General features: G+C 40.2%; 1 long non-coding RNA gene across 1 annotated transcript; it reads left to right on the top strand.

Moving 5' to 3' along the window:
- The first annotated feature begins 5,258 nt into the window (after positions 1-5,258).
- LOC122871177 lies at positions 5,259-6,255 on the top strand. Its single transcript, XR_006376808.1, has 3 exons — positions 5,259-5,388; positions 5,839-5,894; positions 6,104-6,255. It is a non-coding gene; the product is annotated as an uncharacterized LOC122871177 (long non-coding RNA).
- Positions 6,256-15,467: the final 9,212 nt, after the last annotated feature.

The raw sequence follows: 15,467 nt of genomic DNA, 5'->3' as shown, positions 1-15,467 counted from the left end.
AGAGGACCCGAGCTCGAAGGATGAGACCACCTGCGGAGGGGTGAAGGACAAAGTTTTTATATATATATATATATATATATATATATATATATATATATATATATATATATATAAAGTCCTTTCTTCTTAGTTTTGCTCATGTGTTTTAGTAGGTCAGATGAAAAGACATCACTGGTCAGGGAAGTCTCTGGCAAATCAGGCACAATAAAATGTAAGCTGTCCAAGGTTTTTTGTAGTGGCTTATGAATGATTCAGCCTCCTCTGGTTTCTGGAAACCTTATGAGTGATAGAGATCAGATGAATGGAGGCTTGAGACAGCACCCTGTCAACAACCTAGAAAATACTAGCAACCATGTAGCGCATCCTAGCAACCACCTAGCACACCCTAGCAACCACCTACAAACATTAGCAACCATGTAATGTGCCAAGCAACAAGTACACCCTACTAAGCACCTAGAGCACCTTAGCAACCACCTCGAAAACACTAGCAACCATGTAATGCACCCTAGTAACCAAATACAAACACCTTAGTAGCAACCACATTTTACACCATTGCAACCAAATAGTAACACCCTAACAACCACCTAGTGTGTCCTAGCAAAGCCTTAGTGCATCCAAGCAACCTTATAGATATATTAAGGCAACCACCTAGTATATCATGGCAAAAACATAGAAATTTCCAAGCAACTACCTCTTATAGCCTAGCAATAAGATTGACTAATTGCACTCTTAGTAGTACTACAACTGCTGCAACTACTACTTGTATTACTGTTAATACTGATACCAGTGTAAGTGTTGGTAAACATTGTCTTCGAATATACTTCTGGAACTACCACTTATATTTCTACTGCTATTATTATTTCTGGTATTACTGACACTGTTGCTCCAAAAACTTACACTAGTGCTACTACTAGGTTGTTCTACTAGTGTTGTGTGTACTGCTGCTACAGTCAGGAATTGTAAATATTATAGCCTCATTACGGACTGGTCATGTCACACTGCACGCAAAGTTTATGTTCCTCTTTCTGAAGAATATTAAGTTACTGTCTCTTTTTATTCAGGGTCAGCACAAACCAAAAGAAAGTAGTGGACTGACAAAGAAATCCAGGCTGTGGAGAAAATGCTCATGGACTACATCAGGTCTGAGAAGGTTCCTGGGAAAGCCCAGTGTGTCAAGTGCATTGAGACTTAATCAGTGGCACTTGAAAAGAGCATTGACGCTGCAAACCGAGACTCTGTGAAACAAAGGAAAGCTTGGACATTTGTGTACTATTGCTGTCAGATGGAAGATTGAACAGGTACAATATTTGCTGGAGGATTAAATCTTTCCTGTTCTCTGCAGGTAATGTTTAGAATTTCTTTTATTCTTTATTTGATAACTGAATGTTTTTATTTGCATAACAGCAATTGAGTTAGCACTGTGAAACATATGCATATGGCTTTTGTTGCATTTTTTTATTTGAAACTTACATTGCACTGGAAATTAAAATAATATACATTTATATTATATAGTGCAGTCATATTAGAGGTTGTAATACGTACAAACAAACAACAGTTTGATGAAGTTCTGAGAGGTTTAGCAATTGAAATATTGAAATTGTATTCTTTGTTTGATAGCTGAACGTTATTATTTGCATAACAGCAATAGAGTTGTTACATTACTTTTGAATATACAGTATCTATGCACTGTGATACATTTGCATATGGCTTTTTGTTGCATTTTTTTATTTGAAACTGTTACATTGCACTGGAAATTAAAATAATATACATTTATATTATACAGTGCTGTTATAAAGTACATAACAGTTTGTTGGAAGTGCTGAGAGGTTATGCAATTGAAATATTAATGTTGAGAGTATTACAGTTGTGGTACTGTGATATTCAAGTACAGTATTTGTGATTTTTTGATGTATCTAAAATATATTGTGCAACCCTCTTGGAAGCCAAACGCTTAACTTCGGTGAAATAAAACTCTTTAGTTTAAACATTTTTATGGAGAGTGGAGTCCAATGTGCACAGATCATTAGTCAATATACAAATAGAAGGGTTATGGATGAATGTACAAATATAAAAATAATTAACAAAATAAATACAAATATAATACAGACACCAGTCTCTTTTAAATATAGCTCTTGATTCTAAAAACCTCCATTGCTTACCTTAAAGGCTTGTAAGTGTATATAAATATATCCTCTACAGACAAATGTATAATAGTGTCACCTGGTGGTGGTTTATGATAAGACACAATAGGAGCGACCCCACCAGAATAGAAAAACCTGACAAAATTTGAGAAATTTTGATACTGAAGTTGATTTTTGGGATCACGGGATCCCCCCAAAAAATTGGGAGTTAAAACCATGCTTTTATTTCATTTAGAAAGTAGGGTCCCCTGAGTAACCTTCTGGCCAGAAGTCCCCACAATGTAGCAAAAACAAGTGTTTGTGTGTGCGTGTGCGTGTGTGTGTGTGTGTGCGCGCGCTGTGGGAATTCACCAGATTTTACACATTAGTTGTTTAAATATAGGTTTGAAGATGTACAAATGTCAAGAATTATTACAAAAATACATCCCAAGTAATTCATACTGACTGCAAATCTCTATTTACTCTATTTACAGCTTTGATTTTGAAAATGTCGAGATGCTGAAGAACTCAAAGTACATCACAAGTTGCTTTTGAAAGCAAATCTCTTCACATTTACGGTGTTCAGCTGACATTTAAGGGGTTTAAATCAGTTTTGGGCCTCGCCTAGCATCACCACGTGTGAGAGACAAAGACAGGCCTACCTGGAAAGGCTAAAGCCTTCATTAAGAGGCTTGACTGAGAAACAAAGAACAGACAATATGAAGGCGTCAAATCAACACAACCGTTAATTCACTCCTGAACGTGAGACTAGATCTCGTTTGAACCAAACGCGAGGTCTCAGTTAAATCTAAACAACGTACTTCTTTAGCTTTAGTTTCCCTGGGAAAAGTCAGGACTCGCTGGATTTGAAACAGACTGTTTTGTGTTTGCAGAACACTTTTTGGATCCTGATCGTTTACTCCCCATAACAATCCTGTACCTGCAGAAGGAAGAGAAATGGACTGACCGTTCCCTTCATGGAGAGCAAGATCGCCACCGAGCCCCTCTACCTACCGACGTCGGCTGCTGTTTTCCTTTGCTGCCCCAAAAGGAACAGTTTCGCCATTAAACCTGGCTTCGTCAGCGTCCGAGCCTGAGAGAAACTCCGCATACAAACTGACGCATCCATCAATCGCTAACCAAGATTTCAAGTAAAAGGCTTGTGTCTGGGCAGAGATGGATTTTATAACTGTGTTATTTTACCTAAGTTGTTGTGAATTGTGCTTTGCTTTTTGGAAAAGTGGTAGCTTAGCCAGCTAAGCTGCACGTTATTTTGAGGACAAATAGAGTTTGTCCTCCCATTTAGCTCTGTCCCTCTTTTTGAGATTTGCGGGTGTGCCCACCATTTGGCTGTTTGTGACGACCACCCATGTGGCCGCCACCTTCCTTGCACCCTCCCTCTCTATTGTCCCACACACACATCTTATATGCTTGCTCATTGTTGTATGCTTGTTGTGTTTAGACTGGACGATAGTGGTTGTTGATCGAAGTTATTGATTGTGAATCAGTGCTAAGGTTAAATAAATGCTATTGTATCTTTTAAAGAGCAGTTGCCTGTGGTTATTGTGTGTGAATGTTATTGTGTGCAAACGGTCAGTGCTCAGATCTCACCCTTCACTGTTCCCCTTTTAATATAAGACAGTGCCTTAAATAAACATTTTTAGGTGGACAGCCACCTTAAGACTGTTTTTCACGTTTGGTTATTGGTCCCTGATCCCAGGGTGGTGTCCCTTAATTATTAATCTATATTAATAATTTGATAATATTCATAATTGTATTAATATTCATAAATTTATTTGTTATTTCTGCTAATAACCAAACCTGCCCTACCTGAATCCCAACATCAGCAATCCAGTCTTTTCACATTAAAATGCGAGTATATAAGTTTTACACGTAAAAAAACTAAATAGTAAAATTATAGTACAGTTGACTACTTTAAAGAATAATTTTCTGTATCATGCTTAACCACACATCACATTTCATGGCTTAGTGGTGATGCCCTTTAAATGGCATTTAACTTATTGACACCATTGAAAAGAGCAAAACCTACAGTGAATTTCAGCTATGGCCCATATAGCCACCAACAGAAATATTTAATTTTATGTAACTAATTGAACTCCACTGTATTCCAAAAACCTGTGAAAACAAGTCACAGACCTATATTTTTTCTTTGATCAGCATAATTCATCATTGCACTTTTCTGGGAAACAACTTCATGAAGTGTCATCGTAGCAATAAATTATGCAGACCAAAGCAAAATTGCAAGTCTGTGACTAATTTCAGAATACCATGGAGCAGAGCTCTACAGTGAGAGTAAATCACTCGCATTTGCCCCTAAAAATAGATATGTGCGAACCCGTAAGACAGAAGACAACAGGGATAAGATAAGAAGGGTGTGAGTTTGGCTGGCTGGCTATTTAGCAATATTGGGTGTCTTTGTTGTGGAAACATGTCCAACTTTTCATAAAGTCGAAATGCGCTCATCAATGTCAATTTCTGAACTGACCAATCACAGCATGGATGGGGCGGGACAAAAAAAAAAGTTGACATGCTACACTAAACTTTCAAAATGTTTAACTCATTGTTGTACATGAATGGTTATGATTATTGACAAGTTAGTACTTCGCATTAACAAATTAGAGACTGCCATTGTAGACCATTTTTCTTGCACAAGGATTTCATGAAGGAACAAAACCTACAAAAATTATACATGTTGGTTGTGTATTTCTTAAACTGCTGTATTGTTCAACTGGAATTAATATTATACCAGTATATATAGTATACTATTATGACATAATTCAATTTTATTTGTATAGCGCCAATTCATAACAGAAGTTATGTCATTGCACTTTTCCTATAGAGCAGGTCTAGACCGTACTCCCAACAAATCCCAATAATATATGGAAGCGTATACAGGATTATATTCAAATGATAATGAAAACTTGAAAATGTAATTCCACAATAGCATTATCATTTTCCACATATGTATGTGTTATTTGAGTATAAATGAAAATGAAAATGCTATAATCCAATTTTCATTTTCACATACTTGTATGGGCGTTCTATTACTATATTAAAATTAAAAAGGTTAAAGCTGTCTACTGCATTTACATTTACATGTCACCACGCTCTTTTGGGGTCAACATGAATCTGTCAGTCCTCTTATCAAAGCGAGTCTTCACTTAGGACATTGCTTCCTTGTTCAATGACTAACATACTGGGTAACAGCCGGAACTTCATTTCGACAACGCCAACACTGTTCTTGATGGTAAGTTGCTTTCTACCTCAGATGTTCAACCTAGAGTTGATGGCGGTTGTTGGCATTTTGTGTTTATCTACATTCTCATGCTGAGGCATTAAAAGCTAATGCTAGCTAGGTCTGGGTAAAGTTAGTAGCTTGCTAAAAACCTAAGCTAAGTTTTGTGAATTCACACTATTCACGTTAGCTAACTTAATATTAACTTGGTGTGTTCATTCAAGGAACAGCAGATGGAAATAACGTGAGCATTTTGTCTAAATCTGGCATATTTTACATTACACTATATTACAGCGGTATTGATTGATATGTAATATTAATGCCACTGTTAAATAAAAGAGTAATGGTTTAGTCGCTCTAAGCTATTTATTAGCAGATTCTGGCCATTTCAGTGTTGGCGGCTAGCATCACAATCAGAGTTAGTGTAATGATTAGGCTAAAGTCTGATTATCTCCCCTCCAGAGAAATGTATTCTTCTGACAGCTGGGACCATGCTGCACCCACACAATACCACACAAGTGAGTACTATTTTTTTTTCATCTGATTATCATAAGGCACTATAGCAGACTGTTTTGGATGATATAATTCTATGAAGTATTTCTGAAACAGGAGAATACTGCAGTTATATTAACATATGGTATCTAGCTAGTCAGGGTTTTCCAACTTTTACTTTTTGTCACTGCCCTACATCAGGATACATCAGTCATTATTTCAATGTATTTTCTAGCCACAACCAGAGTCTGGATCAGCAGTCCAGCGTGGGGCTTAGAGCTGTGGGGAGACCATGAGGACCAACCTTGTGGATGATATCTGGGTGGTTCTTAGGTGAAGAACCTTCTCTGACCAGTCCCTACCAGTAAGAGCAGTACCAGATGTCCTCCTCATCCAGTGCAGGTGAATGACCTGAGGAGGTCAACAGCATCCAGCTCGGACCTTTTGCACTGCCACTAATTCACTGTTCCTCTCCATTCTCTTAACAGCTTCAGCGTATGACAATCCCTTTTCTGCTCTGATTTTATTCACTTTTACTTCCTTAATTTTTCAGGGCACTGTGCTGATCCTGTATGGTGGTTTCCCTCACAGTGCAGGCACTTTGCACTCCTCCACATTACAGTTATCCTTCCCACATCTTCTGCCTCCTCTACATACTGCAGAAACATCTGAGAGGAGCTCTCTCATATGGCCTCACCCTGTAACACACAAAATCTAGATACACTCTTTCCGGCAATTCCCCCTCAAAAGTCAAACACACCGAGTTACTGTCCTCCTCCTCCCCATTTCGGAATCTTGTCAGCCTTCTTGCCTCACACACATCTTCAACCTCCAGAAATGACTCAGCCTCTACTGTCAGTTGCATGCCGCTTACTATTCCCTTCTTCTGTATTTCTGATCCAAGAGGGAAGCAGTTCACACTGCTATAATCTCTAAATGCATGAATCTCTCTCTCTGACACTTTGATATACAGTCAATGATAACCATCCCACTTCTTGTTATCGTGTACAATAAATACCTCCTGTCTCATCTTGGTGTCTCCGGCCTGCTCTGTCCGTAACAAAGCCCCATGTCTAGTGTCTAGATACTAGGGTCTTCCACTTCCATAGTCCTCCACTGGTTTTCACATAATTGCACACAAGGAGAAGTAGCACACACACACGTAATCTGTATGTAATAAATTGTTTAAACTCTGTGTTACTTGAACATTTTTCACTGTGCTACTAAATTTCTTTGTGTGCTCCTAATTTTTTTCATTTAGGAGCACATGTACTCCTTGGGGGAAAAGTTAGCGTAGAACCCTGCAGAGTTAAATTAGTTGCATGATATGAGCAGTGTTGGGCAAGTTACTGAAATTTAGTAATTAGTTAGTTACTAGTTACTGCGTTTGTCTGCTATCCTCTTCAGGTAAGACAAAAGTAATGAGCCCATTCAAATTTCAGTGATTGTAATTCCATTATTTAATTTGAAAAAGTCATTAGTTACGTCTAGTTACCGCCAAAAGTAGTTGAATTACAGTAACGTATTACAAACTCCCAACACTGGATATGAGGTATTTCTGGTGGTGGCTAGATGGACCACAGTTGTTAGTAATAGAAAAGCATTGCAGTTTTTGCTCTTTTCACAGGCCATGTTTAAAATAAGTAAAATACAAAATTACACCGGGTTTATCCTTTAAAGTTATCTTTTTGTAGAACTTTGTGTTGTACTGTTCATGCTGTAAGTCCAAAATATTGATCTTCTTCAGCAGCTGCTCCTGTGCTCCACAAATTCACCCTTAAAATAAAGGTTCCAGTTAGAATCGAAAGTGGTCCTTCATAGTGATGCCATAGGGGAACCTTTTTAGGTTCTGCAAGGAATCTTTTACCTATTGGTTCTTCAAAGAACCATTTACTGTCGAGTTCTTTAAATAACCTTATTAGGTTCTTAAAAGGAGAACCTTTTAAAGGTTCCACAAAGAACCTTTTGTCTAGGGGTTCTCCAATTCAATCGGGTGCTTTAAAAAAACAATACATGTTCTTGGACATAATTCCTCAAGGAGACTTTACTGGTACCATTGGGAAGCTTTCGTAAAAGGTTCTTTGAATATCTAGGATTGTTTTGCCAATTAGACAACCAAAAATGGTTCATTTGAAACCTACCAGCTTAAACCAAAATCATGTCACAATAATGGTAATATGGATCCTTGAAGTAAAATAAAAGAATAATCTCTTGTTGAGTTTAACACTGATACAATGATCTCATCTGCTATCATTCACTTGTTATAAAAGGAAATAAAAATGCCTGCACTTAAAAATGAGTTTTAGCATCGTGTTGGCAATAACAGTTTTAGCATGGAATAGATTTTTTTTCTAGGCTGTGCTCTAACTTTGCTGGCTATTTTTCCACTTAGCTGACTGCTGCTGTGACAATATGACAACTTCAAAGTACTCAAATGTCACAGTGTTGCTGGGGAGAAAAAAAAATGTGATCATTGCATATGATGTGCCACACACAAAGTCTGCAAGTTAACACCGAGCCGTTTACTCTGTAACGACAACCACAGGTGGAGTGCTTCCTCCGATCTCTACAAGCAGACACTGCACAGCAAAAGACTCTTCCACAGCGGAACCACAGTTCTTCCCAGCTTGGCTCGTCTACAACAGACTGACCTCCAGCTAACAGCAGCACCAAAACCACCTCTCTTTCCCTCCCACGGATGGGTAACGTAACATCTGGGTATAGCAGATATATAGAGTAACAGTGTACTTGGCTAAGCACAGGACTGTTTATTTAATGATGTACGTGTACTGATGGGTTTTTCTGAGGTTTTGTTGTTGTTGTTGTGACATGTTTATCTTTTAGGTTAATTTGGTAGCCACATGCTAATTTGTTGATAGTTATGTTATGCTCCACACAGACAGTCTTTGCATGCTAACTAACTCCTTTTAACTTGGCACCGTTATCCTAAACAGACCACACACATCTAATTTGACTTAAACACAACCCCACACAGTGGAGAGTAACTATAAAAGCTCCCGCTTCACATGTTTCTTTGTTTCTGATCATGTAGGTTCATGCTCGTGCATGCAAGACATACGGAGGCAGAACAAAGAAACATACACACATTCCTGTTGGTGCACACACACCCTTTGTTCTGTAGTTTAGTGCATTTATAGTTAGTCTTCATATTGTGTGTTTTTCTTTATTATTTTTAATAAATGCTTGTGTATAATTATGCTGTCTTCTTTAATGTTTCACAAGAGTGAGTAATTTGCCAACCTCTTCTATGTTGAACTCCAAATCCTTCAACCTACTAGCTATTGGTGGTAATTCTGGTTATATTTATTAATTTAATTATTAATCTGAGTTCCAAATTGATATTTTAGTGTATTTTATAAGACTCAATCAATTAATTAAATTAATCTTTTCTTTTCTTTAAGAAGAGTGGTCCCCCGAGAACTTTATTCGTTAAAGTTATTTGATTATCTTTGATAATTCTGATAGCCATAATTAATTGATCACACCTACACAAGTGGTGCCCCCCTTAACCATTGTAAATCCCAACACTTGTCAATGACAAACAGTTACTGTTGATCCTCTTTGAAGACTGAAGGTAGGAGGAGTACTGTAGCATTGACAGTCTGTCCTGAAAAATGCAAAGGTATTGTAAAGAAAGGGATGAGGGTCTCAAATATCGCATGCCATGGAGCATGGTAAACTCAAATACATAATATTACAGTATACTGTTTTTTATAATCATCATTGGAGTAGATAAGGAAACTGCAGGAATGTTAATAATGTTAAATCCTTTCCATGCAGAGAATGACCTTTCAGTTGACTGAGTCAAAAGAAAGATTTTGCAAGGGATTAAAAATTAAAAGCTATGGTGCTGTTGGTGGTTGCTGTGGTGCTCTGGATGGTTGCTAGGGTGCAGCTACCTTGAAACACCCTACCAAATATTCAGAACACCACAGCAACCGCCTAACAACCATCCAGCTTGGTGACTGAGAAGAGCAAGAGCACAACATACCTCTTCTTTCCTCCTCTGTCTTGGAGGCATTGAGCGCAGCCAAACATTCGTCCTTGAAGGCACTTTTAGGAGCCTTGACAACAATGTTTTTTTGACATCTTGGTGACGTTAACGACCACTTGTTTGTGTGCATCAGCTGTGGTTACAAGCTTAATTTCCTCTAGAATCTATGACACACAAAGTATGACAAAGAAATGGTACGCACAATTTAAGAAGTGTTTTCATTAGGATTGCTCATCTCTCTTTGAAACATTTATCTGATTAAAGCTGCATTCTGAAGCCGCATAGGTGACATTAGATATTCCATTTTCCATTTTACTTATTATTACATTGTATTATACCATACATACTTATCAACCTCTAAATCCACTTAGTACTTACACTTATTTTAGCTTTTATACTTATATCCACTTTGTACTTAATTTATCTTACCTGTATTATAGTGTATTATATTTTGATTTGCTTAGTACTTCTATTCCTTCTATTCTCAAGTGTGCATTGACGTGATAGTGAGCAGCTGTAACCAAAGAGTTTCCCCTCAGGGATAAAAAAAGTATTTCTGAATCTGATTCTTAACAGAACCAACAATGACTGCAGTAGCAGTTGCCGAGCAGGAACACAGGGGCAACAGGTGGCCCACAACCACAGATCCAGTCTCTGCAGCTCCGGAGGTAGAAATACCTGCTGAAAGTGACAGAAGGAGAGAGGAGAGAAACGAGAAAGTACAAAACTTCAGGAGAGAGAAGATGTCAAGTTAGTACACGCATCATTTTGAGACAGGATGTGCCTGATTTTTGCATACATGATGTTACGTAGGTGAAAGAAGGCAGTCCTTGAAGTTTGTTTCATGTGGGAGTTTAAGGATAAATCCTGATCAAAGATAACTTCGAGGTTCCTTATGATGGTGCTGGAGAATAGGGCAATGCCATCTAGAGCAACTATATCTTTAGATAACGTGCCTCAGAGGTGTTTGGGGCCAAGTACAATAAATTAAGTTTTGTCAGAGTTTAACATCAGAAAGTTGCAGGTCATCCAGGTCTTTATGTCCTTAAGGCATGTTGAAGTTTAGCTACCTGGTTAGTTTCATCTGGCTTGATCGATAGATATAATTGGGTATCATCCCCATAACAATGAAAGTTTATGGAGTGTTTCCTAATAATATTGCCTAAAGGAAGCATATATTGTCAGCAGACAGACACATCGATGTAGACGATCACGAAGTGATGGAGATACTCCCGGAACACCTCGTTCATGAAGCCCTGAAAGACGGCTGGAGCGTTGGACAGTCCATATGGCATAACGAGGTATTCGTAGTGGCCCGAAGGGGTGATGAACGCTGTATTCCATTCGTCCCCCTCCCTGATTCGAATGAGGTTGTAGGCACTTCTCAGATCCAGCTTAGTGAAAATGCGAGCCCCACGGAGTTCCTCGAGGGCAGCAGGGACCAGAGGAAGAGGATAGGGGAGCTTGACAGTTTGGCTGTTGAGGGTCCGGTAGTCGATGCAGGGCCGCAAGCCACCGTCCTTCTTACCCACGAAGAAGAAGCTCGAGGCGGAGGTGGAAGGTCGAATGAAGTTCTGGCGGAGAGCCTCCTCGATGTAATCCTCCATAGCCTTGCGCTCCGGGATGGACAGAGGATACACACGTCCTTTAGGCGGTGTTGCCCCAGGCAGCAGGTCAATGGCACAGTCCCATGGCCGATGTGGTAGTAATAGGGTGGCTGTCTGTTTGCTGAAAACATCCTGGAACGCCACATAGTCAGATGGGATGTCGAGATCTGGCGGTAGGTCAGGACTGTCCACACGGGTGGAATGTGGAAGTGACTAACCTGGGACGGGGAGACACACTGTGACTGGACTCCACCGCAGAATCTCGCTGGACTCCCATCTGACTTCAGAGGTGTTGAGCGAGCCTTGGGCGTCCCAGGATGACGTCTACGGTGGGTTCCTCCAGTACCAGGAAGGAGATTTGTTCTCTGTGCAAACAACCGACACGTAGGGTGATGGGTCGTGATTGATATTTTACTCTACCACGTCCTAGCGGTTTTCCCTGGATGGTTTCTACTTTTAATTCAGCATGAAGTAGAAACGGTAACTCTAGTCGTCTTAACAACGATGGTGAGATGAAATTGCTTGAGGAGCCTGAGTCTAGGAGGGTCCGTACTGCAATGACAGAATGGGTGGTGAGTAATTGGATTTCAAAAAGGGTTAACTTAGAAATGGCAGGGGAACTGGCAATGGTACTCTCCGCAGGACGTGGAGGACAGGTTGGGCATGCTCTGATCTGGTGCCCAGAGGCCCCGCAATACAAGCACCAGCCCTGGGTCAGACGAAGTGCACGTTCTTGGGGAGAGAGCCGGTGGGTGTCAACTTGCATGGGCTCTGGTACTGGAGGACAGGCTTTGGGTGGGAGCGGTGAATGAGCGGTTTCTTCCAGTTGACATGCTGTTAGTAACTTAGCGATTTTCACAGTTTTCTGCATGAAGGTTTCAAGTCCAATGCTGTTATCGTAGATGACCAATTTTTTACGGAGTTGGGAATTCAAACCTTGGCGATAAGCAGTCATCAGTGCAGCCTCATTCCATCCGCTAGCGGCCGCTAGCCTGCGGAACTGTAGAGTGTAGTCACTCGACGAAGAATTGCCTTGACGTAGGCGGAAGAGCTGGTCGGAGACAGCCAGGTCCCCGGTGGCCAGACCGAACACATCCTGGAAGTGAGACGAGAAGTTGGAAAAAGAGTTAATCAGTGGGGATTGTGAGCTCCAAAGGGTTTGAGCCCAGAGCAATGCTCTTCCTGAGAGGAGGGAAATGAGAAATGGCACTTTAGCTCGTTCGGTGGTGAATTTTTGTGAGTGCATCTCGATGTATAGAGAAACTTTAAGCAGAAAACCGCTACATCCTACTGCCTAACCCGAATAGCTGGGGGGAAGGGCCATGGGACTGGCAGAGGCAGATTGTTGGTGGGGATCTGGAGAGAAAGCCGCACGAAGGGCGCTGACCAACCCTTCATAGGGATTATCTGTTGGGGGAGCGGAGCACTCCATCTCCAGATGCTTTAAAGGTCTGGTCTTCTGTCAGCAGGCAGACACGGGACACGGAGGTAAGTACAATGGCGAAGGAGTTTATTGTAATACAAGACAGAAGTATAGGTAACGTAAAGTGCAGTGGATACGATGGCCTGGAGCTAGGAAAATCTAAGAGTCTTATCTGGTTAGGGGTAGTTCGTTCGGTCCTTTGGAGGAGATGAGGAGCAGGAGAGCCAGGAGACAAAGACACACACATAGGCTGAGGGGAGTCCAAAGTCCAGGGGGGAATCTTCAGAAGGTGATGCGGTCGGGTTGAATCTCATAGTATGTTTGAGACCAGACAGTGAGTGAACCGGGGGAGTGTGGCTTTATAGTGTGGGGTTGGTGATTGGTGGCAGGTGTGTGATCAGTACTTAGGTGAGTGAGATCTGTTGATTGCAGTGGGTGGAGCTGGTGGTGTCTGTGTTGGCTCCCTGACATATATGAGGTGAATAGAATAGGTCCAAGCACAGAACCTTGTGGAACTCCGTGACTAACTTGGGCGTGCACAGAGAACTCACCAATAACATGTACAAACTGAGATTGATCTGCCAATTGAATGTTCCAGTCTCTGTAATAGGATGTGATGGTCAATGGTGTTGAATGCAGCACAAAGATCTAACAAGACGAGTACAGAGACAAGTTCACTGTCTGAGGCAATTAAAAGGTCATTTGTAATTTTTACCAGTGTTGTCTCTGTGCCATGATGCACTCTAAATCCTGACTGAAAATCCTCAATAACTATTGTTCTGTAGAAAGTCACAACTGATTTGCGACTGCTTTCTCAAGGATCTTAGAAAGAAAGGGAAGCTTAGATATAGGTCTATAGTTGGCTGAAACCCTGGATCAAGAGTGATCACCTTTTAAGAAGAGGTTTAATTACAGCTACTTTAAAGGAATGTGGTACATAGCCTGTTAATAAAGACAGATTGATCATATCCAGTAAAGAAGTGCTAACTAAGGGTAAAACTTCTATAAGCAGCCTAGTTGGAATGGGGTCTAAGAGACAGGTTGATGGCTTAGATGAATTAATCGTCGAAGTTAGTTGAAGGTCGATAGGAGCAAAGCAGTCAAAATATATATCAGGTTTTACAGTTTTCTATAAGGTTCCTGTGTTTGAAGATAAATTGGTACCAGTTGATAGCTTTCACGGACACGCCAGGCTCCACCATCTGTTAATCATCCACACCTGCTCCCTATCACCACCAAATCACAGCCAGCATCTGACCTTGTTTGAAACAACAACTCCCCATGCTATTCTACATAACCCCTAACTGGGGTTGTAGGAACGCCATTTCCTTTCAAGTTTTCGCGATATTTGCGGGTTATACCATGGAGCTAACCTTTGTTTTATTATCGTCTTTTTTAGAGGGGCGATAGAATAGAGTGTCATTCGCAGTGAGCCTGCAGCATTATCAACAAGATGGTCAATTTGGGAGGGGCTAAAATTAGCATGGGACTCTGTTATATCAAGACATAGCATGGAATTAAATGCAGATTGGATTGTTTCCTTAAATTTAGCTACAGCACTATCAGACAGACATCTAGAGTAGGAGTTTTTGCCTAATGCTGTGTAGTCCAGTAATAGGACCTCAAAAGTTACTAAATAATGGTCTGATAATGAAGGATTCTGTTGAAAGACTATTAAATGTTCAATTTCAATGCCGTATACCAGAACAAGGTCGAGGGTGTGGTTAAAACAGTGAGTGGGTTAATGTACACTCTGACAAAAGCCATTCAAATCTAATAATGAGATAAACGCAGTACTAAGGCTATCATTTTCAACGTCCACATGAATATTTAAATCATCTACAATAATTACTTTATCTGTTTTAAGGACTAAACTTGATAAAAAAACTCTGAGAATTCAGATAAAAATTCAGAATAAGGACCATGAGTGCGGTACACTATAACAAATACAATTGGCTGTTGTGTTTTCCAGGTTGGGTGTGAAAGACTAAGAACAAGGCTTTCGAATGAGTTATAATTTAATTTAGGTTTAGGGTTGATTAATAGCCTTAAGTCGAAGATGGCTGCAACTCCACCTCCTTGGCCGGTGCCTCGAGGAATATGAGTATTAATATGACTGGGCGGTATGGATTAATTTAGGCTAACATATTCTTCATGACCCAGCCAGGTTTCAGTAAGACAAAATAAGTCAATATGATACTCTGATATTAGAGTACACATTTAATTCTCCTATTTAATTCTCCTGACTCAACATTAACTTTAGTGACCTCCGATTGGCATAATCGGGAGTCGTTACCGCCGATGTGAATAACAATCTTACTGTATTTACGTTTATCCTTAGCCAGCAGTTTTAAATAGGATTCAGCGACGCTCTGGCCCCAGGAATACATTTGACTATGGTCGCTGGTGACGCTAACTTCACGTTTCTCAAAATGGAGCTGCCAATAATCACAGTTGGTTTCTCAGCGGGTGTGTCGCTGAGTGGGAAGAACTTGTTAGAAACGTGAACAGGTTGGTGGTGAACCATGGGCTTCTGCTTAGGGCTATGCTTCCT

This window comes from Siniperca chuatsi, linkage group LG23 (genome assembly GCF_020085105.1).
Source record: "Siniperca chuatsi isolate FFG_IHB_CAS linkage group LG23, ASM2008510v1, whole genome shotgun sequence".
In the NCBI taxonomy this organism is placed as follows: Eukaryota; Metazoa; Chordata; class Actinopteri; order Centrarchiformes; family Sinipercidae; genus Siniperca; species Siniperca chuatsi.
This window is presented reverse-complemented; position numbering and strand designations above follow the sequence as displayed.